General features: G+C 36.4%; 1 protein-coding gene across 4 annotated transcripts in view; it reads right to left on the bottom strand.

Annotated features, from left to right (window-relative positions):
- LOC150108775 (PRELI domain-containing protein 1, mitochondrial-like) overlaps positions 1 to 11,206 on the bottom strand; it is a 132,836-nt gene extending 121,630 nt beyond the window's left edge. For 2 of the 4 annotated variants that reach the window (XM_090410090.1, XM_090410116.1), the window contains exon 1: positions 11,101 to 11,130. The gene's annotated coding sequence lies outside the window, so the exon portion shown is untranslated. Of the gene's footprint in view, positions 1 to 11,100 lie in introns of all 4 variants that reach the window. The other 2 variants (XM_090410108.1, XM_090410098.1) reach the window with 2 other exon arrangements.
- Positions 11,207 to 15,489: the final 4,283 nt, after the last annotated feature.

The raw sequence follows: 15,489 nt of genomic DNA, 5'->3' as shown, positions 1-15,489 counted from the left end.
TACCCATGCGTATAGTCTCCTCTTGTGCTGTTTGTACATAGTGTTAGCGATTGTTAATTCCTTTCAATGCAGAACTCAAATAGTTTTTCTCCTTATTTGTTTCTAATTCTCAGTCCATATTTTCCAGTGATACTATTTAAGTGATCATCATGTGCACTGAATCTCACCTTGGAATTGAGGTCTCCTAGAACTATTCGAATATCCTTTCTTGTTATTGGACCCACAGTTTTATTTAGGTCTTCGTAGAATTTCTCACTTACTTGATCTTCTGAGTTTGATGTAGGTTAATAAACTTGTATCAGCATTTCACATCCATGGGAAAAATAATCAATTTAATTTATATACTTGTACTTTAGTCTTCGACACTGACCATGAACTGCTTCCAGCAAAAATTAAACTAAAATTCAAGTATCGTAAGTCACGAGCTCCTGTCAACAAAGTGGACCTATCAAAACTGAAAGAGAAATCTATGCAAGATAACTACAGACACTAATAGGAAATGAGTTTAAAAGATTATCATATGACAATATAAAAAACACATGGAATCAAGGTAAAAAAATTGTTAAAAGTACTGCAAGAAACATACTTGGTACAACATCAAGACCAAATCATGAATGGATAACCCCTGAAATTCTAAATACTTTAAAAGAAAAAAGAGCAGCAAAGCATATATTAAATATAAAAAATACAGAAGAAAATAAACAACATTATAAGAATCTTAAAAACTAAACTGATAAAATGTGCATATCTGCCAAAAATAACTGGTTGGAGGAAAAAGCAAAACTGTGCAAAGAAGCTAATAAAAGAAATGATAATAAAATTATCAAAGAATTAACTAAGATCTATAAAGATAAACAATTAACAATGAAAGATAAAAACAACCTAGAAACTGGGTTAATACAAAATATTAAAATAATTTGGAAGGACTACTATCAAACATTATTTCAAAAGGAGGAAAGTATAACAGAAAAGATGATATATGAAAAGGCACCACCCATAACTCCATCAGAAATTATAAATTCAATAAACCAAATGAAACTTTCAAAAGCTATGGGTAAAGATGAAATATCTATAGAACTATGGTGGCAAGGAAGCTATTAATTTAATGAATTTAATTAATCAAATTCTCTTAATGAATTTAATTAATCAAATTCTTTATACTGGAGTAATTCCAACTTACTGGAAAACAGGAATTATTATACCAATTCACAAAAAAGGAGACAAAAGAATATGTAAAAATTATAGACCCATAACACTCTTAAGTCATAGTTATAAACTATTCATTCGAATTATACAAAAGAGAACACAGGTGTTTACAGAAAAAAATCACAGAGGAAAACCAAGCAAGATTCACGCCACATAGATCCACTATAGATCATATCTTCACTATTAATAATATAGCAGAAAAATATTGGGAATACAACCTGCATACAAACATATACTGCTGTTTTATAGATTTTAAGCAGGCCTTTGATTCAGTTAATAAAAACAAATTGATCACTATCCTAAAAAACGTAAAAATGGATTCTGATATTTTAACATTTATTAGAAATTATGACCTCCAGCGGACCCTGGATAGGTTTGTAGCTGTTTGTGTAGACGCTGGAATGAAGATCAGTCCAAAACTGAAACATTTGTGGTCTCAAGACAACCATCCCAGTGCACTCTACATGTAAGTGGAGTCTCAATGAGGCAGGTAGAGAAGTTTAAATACCTTGGGTCCATATTCACGAATGATGGAAAATGGGACGTAGAGCTAGATACTCGAATTGGCTTAGCAAGCTCAATATTGCAGGAGCTTGGCTATTCGGTAGTATTGAAGCGGGAGTTAAGCCAGAAAACAAAGCTGGCTGTCTTCAATACAGTCTATGTCCCCATCCACACTTATGGTCATGAGAGTTGGGTAATGACCGAAAGAATGAGGACACGAATCCAAGTGGCTGAAATGAGGTTCCTTCGAGAGGTTGTGGGGCTGACAAGACTCGACAGAGTCAGAAGCTCTGCAATTCAGGAAACCCTCAATACTCAACTGCTGCTTCTCTGTGTTGAGAGATCACAGTTACGTTGGTATGGGCACCTGGTCAGAATGCCACAAGATAGGCTCCCTCAGCAGGCCCTCTTTGCCAAGCCAGAGGGCGGGGGACCACATGGAAGGCCAAGGATTCGGATAGATTATATCCAAAACCTTGGGTGGACACGTTTGGGAATCCCACCAGAACACCTGAGCTTGGTGGCAGAGGATCGTGACCATTGGAAGTTCCTCTTGCAGCTGCTGCCCCCACAACCCAATTAGGAAAGGTGGGCCTTGAAGATGTATGTTAAAAATTATTATGGAGACACCAAAGTTTTGTTAAAATGAACAACATTAAAACCGAGGATTTCAGGGTCGAGAAAGGTGTAATGCAGGGATGCCTCTCTCTCTCACCTTAACTCTTTATCATCTTCCTAGAAGAAGTCTGTAAAATCATAGCTGATGAACCAAGTGTAAAAATCAATGGTACCAACATTAATTACATAAAATATGCGGATGATATCATTATTTTAGCAGATTCTAAACCACAGCTAAAAAAACCTATTAATATTTTAAATGACTCTTGTAAAACTTATGGTATGAAAATAAATCATCATAAAACAAAAATAATGAAGATATGTAGAGAAGAAGAAAATATTTCTATAAATCTTGAAAATCACCTGCTGGAACAAGTTAATAAATATGTTTATCTTGGAAGTCTTATATCTAGTAACCTCAACAATATGGAAAGTAAAACACAGGCTAAACGGTTGGACCAACATGAATAAACTAAACAAAATATGGAAAAATAAAAATATCCCAACAAGTTTAAAATTAAAATTATATAAAACAATTATTATCCCAATGGCTACTTATGCTTCAGAAGCCTGGAGATTAACTCAACAACCAATCAAGAAACTTCAAGCATATGAAATGAAATGTCTCAGAAAAATTAATAACACTCACTGGATGCAACACAAGACTAATGATCAAGTCAGAATAGATTTAAACTTCCAAGATAATATGATAGACACAATCATTAAACATCAACTGAGATTGCGATAAGTGGAGAAGCTTTCTTCTTAGTGGACTCAACCCGATATCAAGAGGATGAGATGATATGAGAGATGACTTTAATCTTCCAGTGGATATCTTTTGACAAACACGTGAGAGAGAGAGAATGAAAGTCCTAACAACAACCCCCCCCTTTATTCAATTCCACTTCTAATATCTTATTTTGGTTGGTTTGTAATAATCATTCCTAAACATTTAAATTGCTCCACTTTCTCTATTTCTAAGGTTCCCAGTTTTCACACTTGTACTGATTCTGCCTGACATTAATCCTTTTTTTTTCAGCACCTCTGCCTGCTTGGTACTCGCATCAAAAATTTTGATGTCTGAGAGGAACTGATCGCCACTGCTCATGCAACTCTCACTAATGGCTATAAGTAGCTAGCAGAGCGCACCAGCAGCCACACCCTGGGACCATGCCTCAGGTGGCATGCAAAAATAAGTGAGGGTATCAGCATTTTATGCTGTAGTGAAGGAGAGTGTCTCCTTGTTGCACTTGAAGACTGTAGTGGCAGAGTTAACAGATGATAAAAATTTAAATTGACAATAGTAACGAAGGTATGACAGCAAGCTGTGTGACAGTTCAGGCACACTCTGAAACAAAACAGATGTAGCTAGACACCATGGAAGAGGCAAGAATCTCACCACGTAACCATCCATAGTAAACCATGAAACAGAAAATTATGTCAGATTTAAGCAACAGAGACAAGGCTGGACCCTTTGCAACTTTTGTCTGTTGGAAACATTACAGAGAAGAAGAAAAAGAAACAGGAAAATGTAAGGCAGATACTATGAAAATAGCATATGAAGAAGATACCTTAAACCAGGGGTGTCAAGACGAGTTGTTTTGGGCCACACATAAAATACACTAATGCTGACGATAGCTGATGAGCAAAAAACGTAGAATATATAGTTAACATATTTAAGTAATTTAAACTTCATTAATTCATGAATTTTTTATTATAAAAGTAAAAGACAATACAGCAACATGAAATTAGTGAGATGTTTGACATTGTTTTTAAGACACTAATGCTTCGATGGAAGTAGCTGCAATTCTCAGTGAGTTCTCATAGTGCTCATCAGATATTTTGGTCCTAGTTTTATTCTTCGTGTGCTTCATCCTGCTCACAAATGTAGGTGCTTCCAAATAGCGATGACATGAATAAGGCATGATTGTGAAGCGAGGTTATTTTTCTCTGGGAATATATATCTTATAGAAATCCAGTAAAGAGACATGATCAAATTTTTCTTTAAGTTGAATGTCATATTGTAGCTCTAAGCATTCCATTTGAAAATTGGCAGGTAATGACTGAAAACGGATTCACAAATATACCAAAAGTTTGATGATTTTTCCGGAAATCTTGAAACCTGTTCTCAAATTCCTGTATCAAATCGAAAAGCAAGGCTGCATATTTTTCGTTGTTCACAGGACCGTGTTTAGCCAATGTGTCGAAATGCATAAAATTGTTTGCCTTAATTTGAGATTTCCATAGTTTCAGTTTCATTTCGAATGCTGTTATAGCTTGAAACATTGTATTGATCAGTTGGTTTCACCTTGAAGACGCATGTTTAATTCATTTAAATGAGCGGTAAGTCTACCAAAATTGCCAAATCTGTGAGCCAGTTTTCATCATCAAGTTCTGGCACAAATTTTGTTTTTGATTCCATAAACGACTTGATTTCATTTCGCAAATCATAAAATCTTTTCAACATTTTACCTCGACTTAACCATCTTACATCCGAAAAGTAAATGATGTCCCCATAGTCAGCATCCATAAATTTAAGGAATTCCTGGAATTGGCAATGATTCAATTCCTTGGCCCTTATGAAATTTACAGCCTTGATGACAATCTGCATGACATTATCCATCTTTAAAGCTTTTGTGCATAAATTTTCTTGGTGTACTATGCAGTGATATTTCATCATACGTAAATTTTGGGAGGCAATTGCATCATCTTCTATTAATTTTACAAGTCCATCTCTTTTACCTATCATCGCTGGGGCACATCAGTAGCTATACCAGATATGGATATGTTCACAATGGACAAAGAAAATCGCTTTAATGTAATTTTTACTGCTTCATATAAATCTCTTGATTTAGTTGTGTCATTTAATGGCACTGAAGAAGCCATTTCTTCAGTGATATTATATTTGTCATCAATACCTCTAATAAAAATTGCCAACTGAGCTATATTAGTAGCATCAGTACTTTCATCTATCACCAAAGCATAAAATATAAGATTAGCAGCTCTAACTCTCCAAACCTTTTTCAATAGATTTTCCTATTTCATCAATTCACCTGGCTATAGTCTGGTGAGACAAACTGATTTTAGAAAAATCACCTTTTTTTTTTTTTTTTTATCAGGGCAAATTATATCTGCCACGCTTTCCATGCATTGCTTAATAAACTCCAAATCGGCATATGGTTTTGATTTTTTTGCTATCAGGTTTGCAACCACATAACTAGCTTTTACAATAGAATCCATTTCAGTTGCTATTTTTTTTAAAAAAAAAAAAAAAAGCTTCATTGAGATGATAGACTTTTTTCAGTTCCACTATTTTGTCTTTATGACACATTCCTTGATATGCACTAAGTTTCGCAGCATGTGTTTTCATCTAATGCCTTTTCAAATTGTAGTCTTTGAAAACTGGCACAAATTCCCTACAAAATAAGCAGATTGCCTTAGTATTTGCCTCGACAAAAAAGTAGACATCTCTCCACTTTTCGTTGAACAATCTTCCTTCTTCTATAATTTTTCCTTTTTTTTTTTTGGTTTGGTTTTCTTTGGAGACGCTGTGGAAGCCATGATGGAATTTAAAAAAAAATAGATTGAAGATTAGAAAGCAAGGTTTAATAATCACCAAATTGCCAAATTTTTACTACTAAAATAATTACTGACCAAATCTCCACAAACACATGTAACGTCTGCACCTTTCTTCGGTGTCAACTCGACTATTTACAACTGCACATTGAAAGACACACCAGCGTACACATGGCGCACATAGATAGACATCTACTGCATGGTAAAAGTAGGAAGCAAGAGCGCTAGCGCACCATTTATTATGTCAAGAAGTAACTACTAGCATGGGCAGCAATTTTGAATAAATACAATTATTTGAGAATGATTTTATGAATCTCTCATTGCTAAAGAACGTGTTGAATTCAAAAATTCATCGCTTATAAATTAATAGCATGTTAAAATTGTATTTGTTATATCATTAATGGTATTTGAAGTCGCAATCTCATAAAGTTTGTAAGTTTACGATTTTTGTTGGGCCACGGGTTGGACAAGCCGGCCTTAAACCCTCTGGGAGAGTGTTGGAAAGTTTTTTTCGTTGGTTAGACTATAAATTATATATTTAGTTTAATCCTTTATCCAAATGTAAGCAAACAAAATTTGTGCCTGAAGTATCTTCAGGACTGGTGCAACTCGTGGCAAAGGTGGACTAACTTCCCATCACTTGCCTTAGTATCCCATAGTGCCAGTGGTTTTGAGGCAGTATGGCGTGGGATAGAGGTGAATGGAATCAAATACTTGGTGGGATGTTGTTATAGACCAGGTAATGTGGATGGTGGTGATAGTTAAATGTATAGTCAAATTAGACAAGCAAATAAGAAAAATGTGATCATTATGGGTGATTTTAATTATGGCAATACAGACTGTAATGATGAGATAGAAACTGGAAGTAAAGAAAATGAGTTTCTTGAGTTTTTGAGGAATAACTACCTCAGACAGTATGTAACAGAGGGCAGACAAGAATTAAGGGTCTTGGATTTGGTCATCTCATCAGAGGATGTAGTTATAAATGAGGTGTCAAATAATCCACCAATTGGTGAGTGACCATGAGGCGATTACCTGGGTGGTTTCCAGCAGTGAGAGGACCCCTGTGAGAAAAGGGTATATGTGGAACTACAAGGGGGGGGGGGGATTATGAAGAGCTCAGGAGACAGCTAGCTGGTGTAGTGTGGAATGAGGAGTTAGCTGTAAATCAATGCAGCTTGGGGGATTTTCAAAAACTATCTAGTAGATGCAATGTCTAAATGTATTCCAAGGGTAAGAAGGTTAAATAAGGTAGGTGCGAGATGGATGAATAAAGAGATTAAGCATGCGATACAGAGAAAAGGGGCATTGAGGAGGCAGCATAAGAGAAGTGGAAATAACCAATTTCATGAGGTCTACAAAGACAAGCAAGGAGGGTGACTTCGTTGGTGAGAGTAGCTAAAGAGAGGTATGAACAGCAGTTAGCTAATGAAGCCAAAAAGAATCCTACGGAGTTCTTTTGATATGTAGCCAGCAAAAGAAAGAATGATTATGGAAGGATGACATTGATTGGAGAAAATGGTATAAAGGCAGCTGTTGCAGAATGTGTGGTGGAGATACTTAATGAGCAGTTCATAAAGATCTTTCAATCTTGTGAATGTAACTTCATGGAGAGATTGAGAGCAGTTGATGATGATGAGGAGAGACTGACTGTAAGTGAGCAAGAGGTGTTTGGGGAGTTGAGTAAACTAGACGTAAATAAGGCTGTGGGACTTGATAATATATCACCGTGCATTCTGAAGGAATATGCCAGGGAGTTGACACCTGCCTTGACATATTATTTTAATATGAGTCTTGCACTTGGTCAAGTTCCTAAGGAGTGAAAGGAGGGCAAGATTGTGCCACTTGATAAAGGAGGTGATCGAACTCAAGCATCAAACTATAGGCCTCTCTGTGTGTCAGGTGTTGTGGTTAAGTTGCTGGAGAAGTTTGTGAGAACTAGGATCCAGAGTTGGGTTGACAACAATGGTATTATCTTTGATGGACAGCATGGATTTGCTAAAGGGAGGTCATGTTTTAGTAATCTACTTACTTATTACAATAAAGTGACTGCTTCCTTGGACAGAGAAGAAGAATACGCAGTAATATACTTGGATTTCGCAAAGACTTTTGATAGAGTACCTCATGATAAGTTGACACTCAAACTAGAGCAGATGGGGTTGGATATTAGATTAGTGCAATGGATTGGAGACTGGCTATTTGAGAGGTAACAACAAGTTGTGTATGGGGGGTGTGACATCCAGAAAAAGGAAAGTCACTAGTATAGTGCCTCAGGGATCTGTTTTAGGGCCTTTACTGTTTAACTTCTATATCAATGATATTGGCGAAGATTTGGATGCAGATTCAGTTGTTTGCAGATGATGCAAAGTTGAGATGAACCATAAAGAGTAATGAAGATGTTGTGGCCTTGCAAGAAGACTTGAATAAATTGAGTGATTGGGTACGAAAATGGGGATGCGAGTTCAATGTTGCAAAATGTAAGGTTTTAAAATTTGGAAAACAAAGATGGGATGCAGAATTTATGCTTGGTGAGAATATATTGTTGGAGCTAGAGGAAATAAGAGATCTCGGGGGTGATAGTGGATAAGGATCTAAAATTTAGGGGACACATCGCCAAAATTGTGAAGACAACACAAAGGCTTCTGGGAATGATGCGGAGGACACTGACGGGATATTCTTGTTCCGTTGTATAAGGCTTTGATTAGGCCACACATAGACTATTGTGCCCAGATTTGGTCACCGGATTTTCAGAATGATGAAGAGATGTTGGAAAGGGTCCAAAGGCGACTGACTAAGGTAGTTTCTGACCTCTGGAATGTTGAGCATGAGGAAAGATTGAGAAGATGTAATTTGCAGTCTGGTGGAGTGGAGGAAGAGGGGAGATATGATAGAGACCTACAAGTTGGTAAGGAGTTGTTATAAGATCAATGGTGGAGAAATTCTACAGAGAATAGTGGGAGATCAGGGGAGAACCAGAGGTCATCCCTGGAAACTGTATAAAGAGGGTGTGAGTAGGGGAGTGAGAGGCAGGTTTTTTTTGTGCAGAGTTGTGAATGATTGGAATGTCTTGCCTGAGAGTGTGGTGTCTGCATGGAGTTTGAGTGTGTTTAAGACATGGTATGATGAGATGTGTGTGTGTGTGTGTGTGTGTGTGATAAAAGGACCTCCCAGATGAGTCTTTGACTCCATGAGGTCTTGGGGTAATAATAATAAGTGGATAGTCCAGATGATGACCCTGATATGAAGGTCGAAGTGTCGAGTGATTACTATGGTCTATATTAAACTGATGTTTCACTATAACACAGTAGTTGTTTCCATAATTTTTAATAATGAATGCTGATCACCATGTAGCTATGATGGAAAGGAATGCCTTCTACTTTGAGAAGTGAAAGGGCATTATCAGATTTACTTTTTTTTTTTTTTTTTTTTTATATATATTATACTGACTTCCCATAATTTATGGGAAGTCAGTATAATATAAAATATGAAATAAAACAAAAATAAAATCAGTTCTCAACTTACAGCATATGCAACTTAGGATGGACATCCAATTATAACATGTTCACTGAATACCACCTCACTTCTGCAAACCATGGATCAGGGTGTATATTGTTGTCTTCAAGACATTATTTCAGAAATACTTCCTGCCAGTGAGGGTGAGAAAACTTTCATACTTTTGGAAAGAATATAATATCATGCAGATGCAGCATGGAATGAGATAATGAGATGATAGCAGAGCATATGAATGGTGTTTGGAAGAAGCTGATGAAAATATATTTTCCTTCATTAACAGGATTCAACAAAGACAAAGCCTTACAAGGTATTGATAACAAGATAGTGTGCTGCTAGCTTGAGAGTTGGAGGGTAACAATGAAATAGTAGACTGTCTGTTGCAAACTGCAGAAGAACCTCTCACATGAAGAACTTACAGAGATTGAAGTAAAAGTTACATGACAGACAGAGAATAAAAGAAGAACAGGAAGCTCGAGTCCGACAAAAAAGTTTACAGTGATAAAATCGGCAAAGGAATTAACATCATAAATAAAGCAGTTCAATTGTTTGAGCTGCCTCTTAGTTCCCTGCCTGTTAGTGAGTTGTTCAACATCCATGTAATTTGATGTGCTATTTTGGTTATCTTCACAATATGCCCTCTGAACAACCTGCTGTCCAAGTCCCAGGCATCATCAGTTTCCTGTAGTTCAGTTCCATCAATATAGTACACATCTTCTGCCTCCAAGTGGAGGCAGCACAGCTAGATTGATTCTCATAAAGTTCTCTGATGCAGCGAAACCTTGTTTCCCCTCCATTACATTTTGCCTCAGGTAATGATCTCTAAGCATCTATAAATTCCACATCTGTCCCTGCCTGTGACCATTCCTTCTCTCAATCTATGTCCCCATAATTACTCAACCTGTGGTCATAATGCTAATTTGACAGTGCATATCATCCATTCTCCCTTATACCCCCTGGATTAAAGCAGCAACCAATACATATTCAGTCCTGTTGGTCTCTTATCTTCCATCAGATAGCTTCAAATCAACTGCCCTCTAAATCCCTTTCCCCGTGATGTACTTTTACTCTTTATGGCTTTAATTTCTCTACTATTATTGGCAAAACCGCTCCCCGTCCTCTCTAAAGACATTACTTGTCATCCTCAGTCAACCACGTCTCACTAATGCCTAAAACTTTTTGGCCAAGTTGTTATTATTATCAACACCCGACCTCCATGGGGTTAGATACTCATCGTGGGTGGTACTCACTATTGCATACAATGCTCATCCAACCATGTCTTGAACTGATTCAATGTGTCCACATCCACAACACACTCAGGCAATGCATTCCACTCACCAACCACCCTCCATAAGAACCTGCTTCTCACTCCTTTGCTCACACCCTCCTTATACGGCCTCCAGCAATGGCCTCTTGTTCTACTTTCTTCTCCACGTCTACGAAAAATCTCTTCCATGTCTACCTGAAGACAACCCCTGACCAGTTTATATGTCTCGATCATATACCCCCCTCTTCCTCCTATTCACGAAGCTCTGCAACTAACGTTGTGCTAAACAATGCCAAATTTCTGCTGATACGTTTATGCCACATTAAGATTATACAACATTAATTACACATACTTTTCTAATATCTCAAACAATGTAAATAAAGCACTGCATAACACTTATATACTGCATTCCTACATACATTAAGAATGAACATTCCCAAGTAACGAACGACTCCACGATTCGCACAAAACAATAATAGCTGACTGCTAATCCGCAACAACGCCACCACACCTTATGAAGTTAACACCAACTCAATCTGATGAAAAATGACAGTGAAAAAGTAAAGTTCGTGGTCCGCTCCCTCCGCATTATCGAACTGAATTCACAAAACTGCCGTGATTTGTAATGTATCAATGTGAAGATTATGCATAACTAGTCTGACCATACGTACTGCTTTGAACGGGACAGTACCGTTTTTTTTTCCCATATTTCCCGGTCGTCACGTCGTTTTAATAAAAATGTCAATTTTGTCCGGTTTTTTTAGGCGCATTGTTCGATACTAAACATCGAAACTACATTCAAAGAAAATAAATAATAATAAAAAAAATACATGTTGGCAACACTTGCGCGTCGGTTCTGCTGCTGTCGGCTGTTTACCAATTGAGATTGAATGTTTTGCAGTAAAACTATACAAATACTTCAATATATACACAGTCAGAGTTGAAGAACTGAAAAACTTTTGATGTGATTTATACTGTACATATATTTATATATACTGTATATATTTCTTAGTTTTAACATGTTTACGAATTTTAACACGTTCGGTTGAATTTTATTGCTGCTTTTCAGCCAGAGAACTCACACATATCTAATTAATAACAATAGCTTTTAGTTTGATCCCGTGTTTGCCTGTGCAGCATATGGTTTCCTTTGAGTCGATACAGCATTCTATATGAGGGGACATATGATTCATTTATTAGCGTCGTTTTTATCCCAGTTGTCTCTAATTGCACAATAAATGTTCTTGGAATTGTTAAATTTCTTGAAATTCTTGAAAATGTTAATGATCTAACTGGTGTCATTCTCAGATAAGCTTACTAAAGAGCTTTGAGATGCAAGCTTGAGACATTACATCTCAACCGAAATCAACAGAAAGAAATAAAAAAATCCATTTATTACATTAAAGTGCTGTAATAATAATAATAATTATTATTATTATTATTATTATTATTATTTGTGACACCTCCAAGGAGTCCGAAGACTCATTGTGGGAGGGCACCTGCTATACAACTATCTCCATCACTACACCAAAGCTCTACCTACCAATCATGTCCATCAACGCCATCTACCGCCCACCGCAACTTGTATTTTTTGTCTATAAATTGCGTGTGTTCTGAAAGGACGATTTGTCCGTATGCATGATGAAAAACCCGAGTTTCCGTTTATAGTGCTTAAATACATTAAAAGCAAAAATTGGAAAAAAAATCAGATAATGTATTTTTATTCCCGTAAATATATAGAACAAGCGAGGCCGTTTAGCCCTATCTAACTTTTGGAGACTGAGTGGGCAGTTCAACCTCCACTGGTACCTAATCAGATATAACTGGCCCAAGGCTATCTATCACTAAATAAGCGGGGCGCAGTGAAGAAAGACGGTTCAACAAATGCCGCCATCTCGTGGTCCCCAACCCTAACACTCGTATTTAATGTCTGAAATAATGTGGATCTACGGTCTACGGTCGATTTTCTTCAGTTTACGGAACGAAAAACCCGAGTTTCCGGGAGAAAAAACCCGCTTGCCCGTGGTCGACTAACTCGTGAACCGGTCGAAAAAAGGCTTAGAAAAATTTCTTCTAAAGCCTGTGTAGCTCAGTGGAAGTGGCGCTTGGCTGCTTGAAGTTAGACCTAGGTAAACTGGAGGAACTTTTTCTAAGTCTATCTTCGACCGGTTCGTCGAAGATAGACTTTTCTTCAACCGGGTTTTTCCTCCCGGAAACTCGGGTTTTTCGTCCCGTAAACTCAAGAAAATCGACCGTAGTACCCACATTATTTCAGACAGTGACATATCTTGTTAGGGTTAGGTACCAAGAGATGGCAGCACTTGTTTTCCAGCTTCTTCATCGGTGGCTGCTATAATTAGTGATAGACATGGGTCAGCTCTCTCTGATTGGCTACCGGTGGAGATTGAACTACCCACTCAGTCTCCAAAAGCTAGATAGGGTATAAAGGCCTCGCCTACTCCCTATTAGGGAATAAAAGGCGTTTAGTTGATTTGATTTTGAAATTTCTTCTAGTCGCCGACTAGATTCGAATCCAAGAAATCTTCCTTCGTGTGGTCAAGTGCCGTGGTGTGCCAATGTCAAATCCACAGAACTACACAGGCTATTGCAAAAATTGTAAAATATATATAACTTATTGTTATTCTATAAATTCTGTTAAAAAAGGTAATCTTATTCAACTGTAATTATAAATTACCATCTATAGTAACTATTATTAATGCATTGTACAAAAAAAATTGTAGGAAATTCATTGTTAAAAAAAATTTGGAAAAAAAACTAGCACAGCATGTTTTGTAATGTATAATATATAATCATAATTTTAATAATAAAAATCATAATTTTTTAAAAAATATTATTATTATTATGTGTATGTAATTTTTATAATTTTTAAATATTGTGATTTCTATAATTTTATATGAAGTTATCTACTTGTTCTATTTGATCTCCGTTTATGGTGGCTGAGATGGTAGTTCCATTCCTCCCTATTTTCATCACTTTTGTTTTTTGTATATTTATTGTCATGTCATATGTTTAAGAGGTTTCGTTTAACTTGTTGATCAACTTTTGTAGTTCATTTGTGGTTCTTGCAAGAAGGATGAGATCATCTGCATATTTGATATTATTTATATTTAAAGCATTGACATTGATTCCAGGCTCATTGTCTATTGCCTTCTTTACAACTTCTTCTAGATATATGTTGAATAGGCATGGGGATAATGGGCATTCTTGCATTACTCCTTTTTGGATCTGTATGGGTTCTGTTGTGAGTGTGTCTTAGAGTAATATTTTATCAGAAACTGTATTATATATTTGTATATTGCTTTTTCTAGAAGAATTTTAAGGATTTCTCTGTTGAGGTTATCGAAAGCTTGTTTAACGTCCAGAAAACAACAATATAGTTCTTTATGGTCTTCCCATCTGAACACTGCTAGTTGGTGCAATGTGAAAATTTGGTCTATTGTTGATAGTTTCCTATGCCTATCATTTCTTCATAGGTGTTTTTTAATCTATTTTGTATAATTCATATGAATATTTTATAAGTGTGAGGGAATAAATTGATTGGTCTGTAATTTCTGCAGTCTCTTTGTCTCCTTTCTTCCATATTGGGATGATCTTTTCAGTTCTCCAGTCATCTGGGACCTCTCCTGTTTGTAGTATTTTATTGAATAGGGTTGTTAAATATTCTATTGATATGCTGCATCAATATGACCATAGTTCAGTAGGGATAGTATCATTTCCTGGTGTTTGATTATTTTTCATCTGTTTTATTGCGTATCTAACTTCTTCTTGTAAAAATTTCAGCTAAAATCAGCTAACGCCTTTTTATTCCCGTATACGAGAGTAGGCGAGGCATTTAGCTGTATCTAACTTTTGGAGACTGAGTGGGCAGTTCAATCTCCACTGGTGCTAATCAGAGATAGATGGCCCAAGGCTATCACTAGTTAAGCGATACAGAGTGAAGAGAGACGGCTCAAATGTGCCGCCATCTCGTGGTCCCTAACACAATATATTTAATGTCTGAAATAATGTGGGTTCTACGGTCGATTTTCTTGAGTTTACGGGACGAAAAACCCGAGTTTCCGGGAGGAAAAACCGCTTGCCCGTGCCAGGGATCAACTACCTCGAGAACAGGTCGACAAAAGGCTTAGAAAAATTTCCTCTAGTCTTCCTTGGTGGAAGACAGTCGTAAAATGATTTGACCAGATTTTCTTATATATTCAATATTCCCAGTTTCAGTCAGCTTGTTGTTTATCATTGTTACTGCTTTTGCTGAGAATTCCTTTGTAATTTCTCTTACAGTATCAAGAAAGACTTTTAGGTTGTTTTGTTGGTATGCTTCTTGGCATTTCTTAGCTTTCTCTTCTAACCATTTTTCATTGGCTTTTTTGAAATAGGTTATCAACTTTATTTTTTATTGCTCTGTACTTTTCTCTATTCTCTTCATTGTTTTGTTCGTTTACAAGTATTTATCTCTATTACATGTATTTTTCTCTATTCTCTTCATTGTTTTGTTCGTTTACAAGTATCTTGGCTTCTCTTTTCTTTTCTATGGTAGCTATGATGTCTTGAGTTATCTACTGTTTGTTTATTTTGGGTTTGGAACCTAGAGTGTCTTTTCAATTGAAAACATTGTTCCTTTTCCTTCTCGCCAGTATTTTCCACTGTTCTGGAACATGGAGGGTTTTAATTTCAAGCACATCTGTTCTACAAATCGACTTCTGCTTGAGCTATCTTTTAGTTTTGATAAGTTGATGTTTTCTTCTTTTCTGATATTATTTTTCCTGTTGAATTTTATCTTCACTTTGGCA

The sequence above is a fragment of the Typopeltis vanoorti genome, chromosome 2, assembly GCF_054136105.1.
Source record: "Typopeltis vanoorti isolate ZY-2024b chromosome 2, IOZ_Tvanoo_1.0, whole genome shotgun sequence".
In the NCBI taxonomy this organism is placed as follows: Eukaryota; Metazoa; Arthropoda; class Arachnida; order Uropygi; family Thelyphonidae; genus Typopeltis; species Typopeltis vanoorti.
The sequence above is the reverse complement of the archived record's forward strand: the minus strand, read 5'-3'. Positions and strand labels throughout refer to the sequence as shown.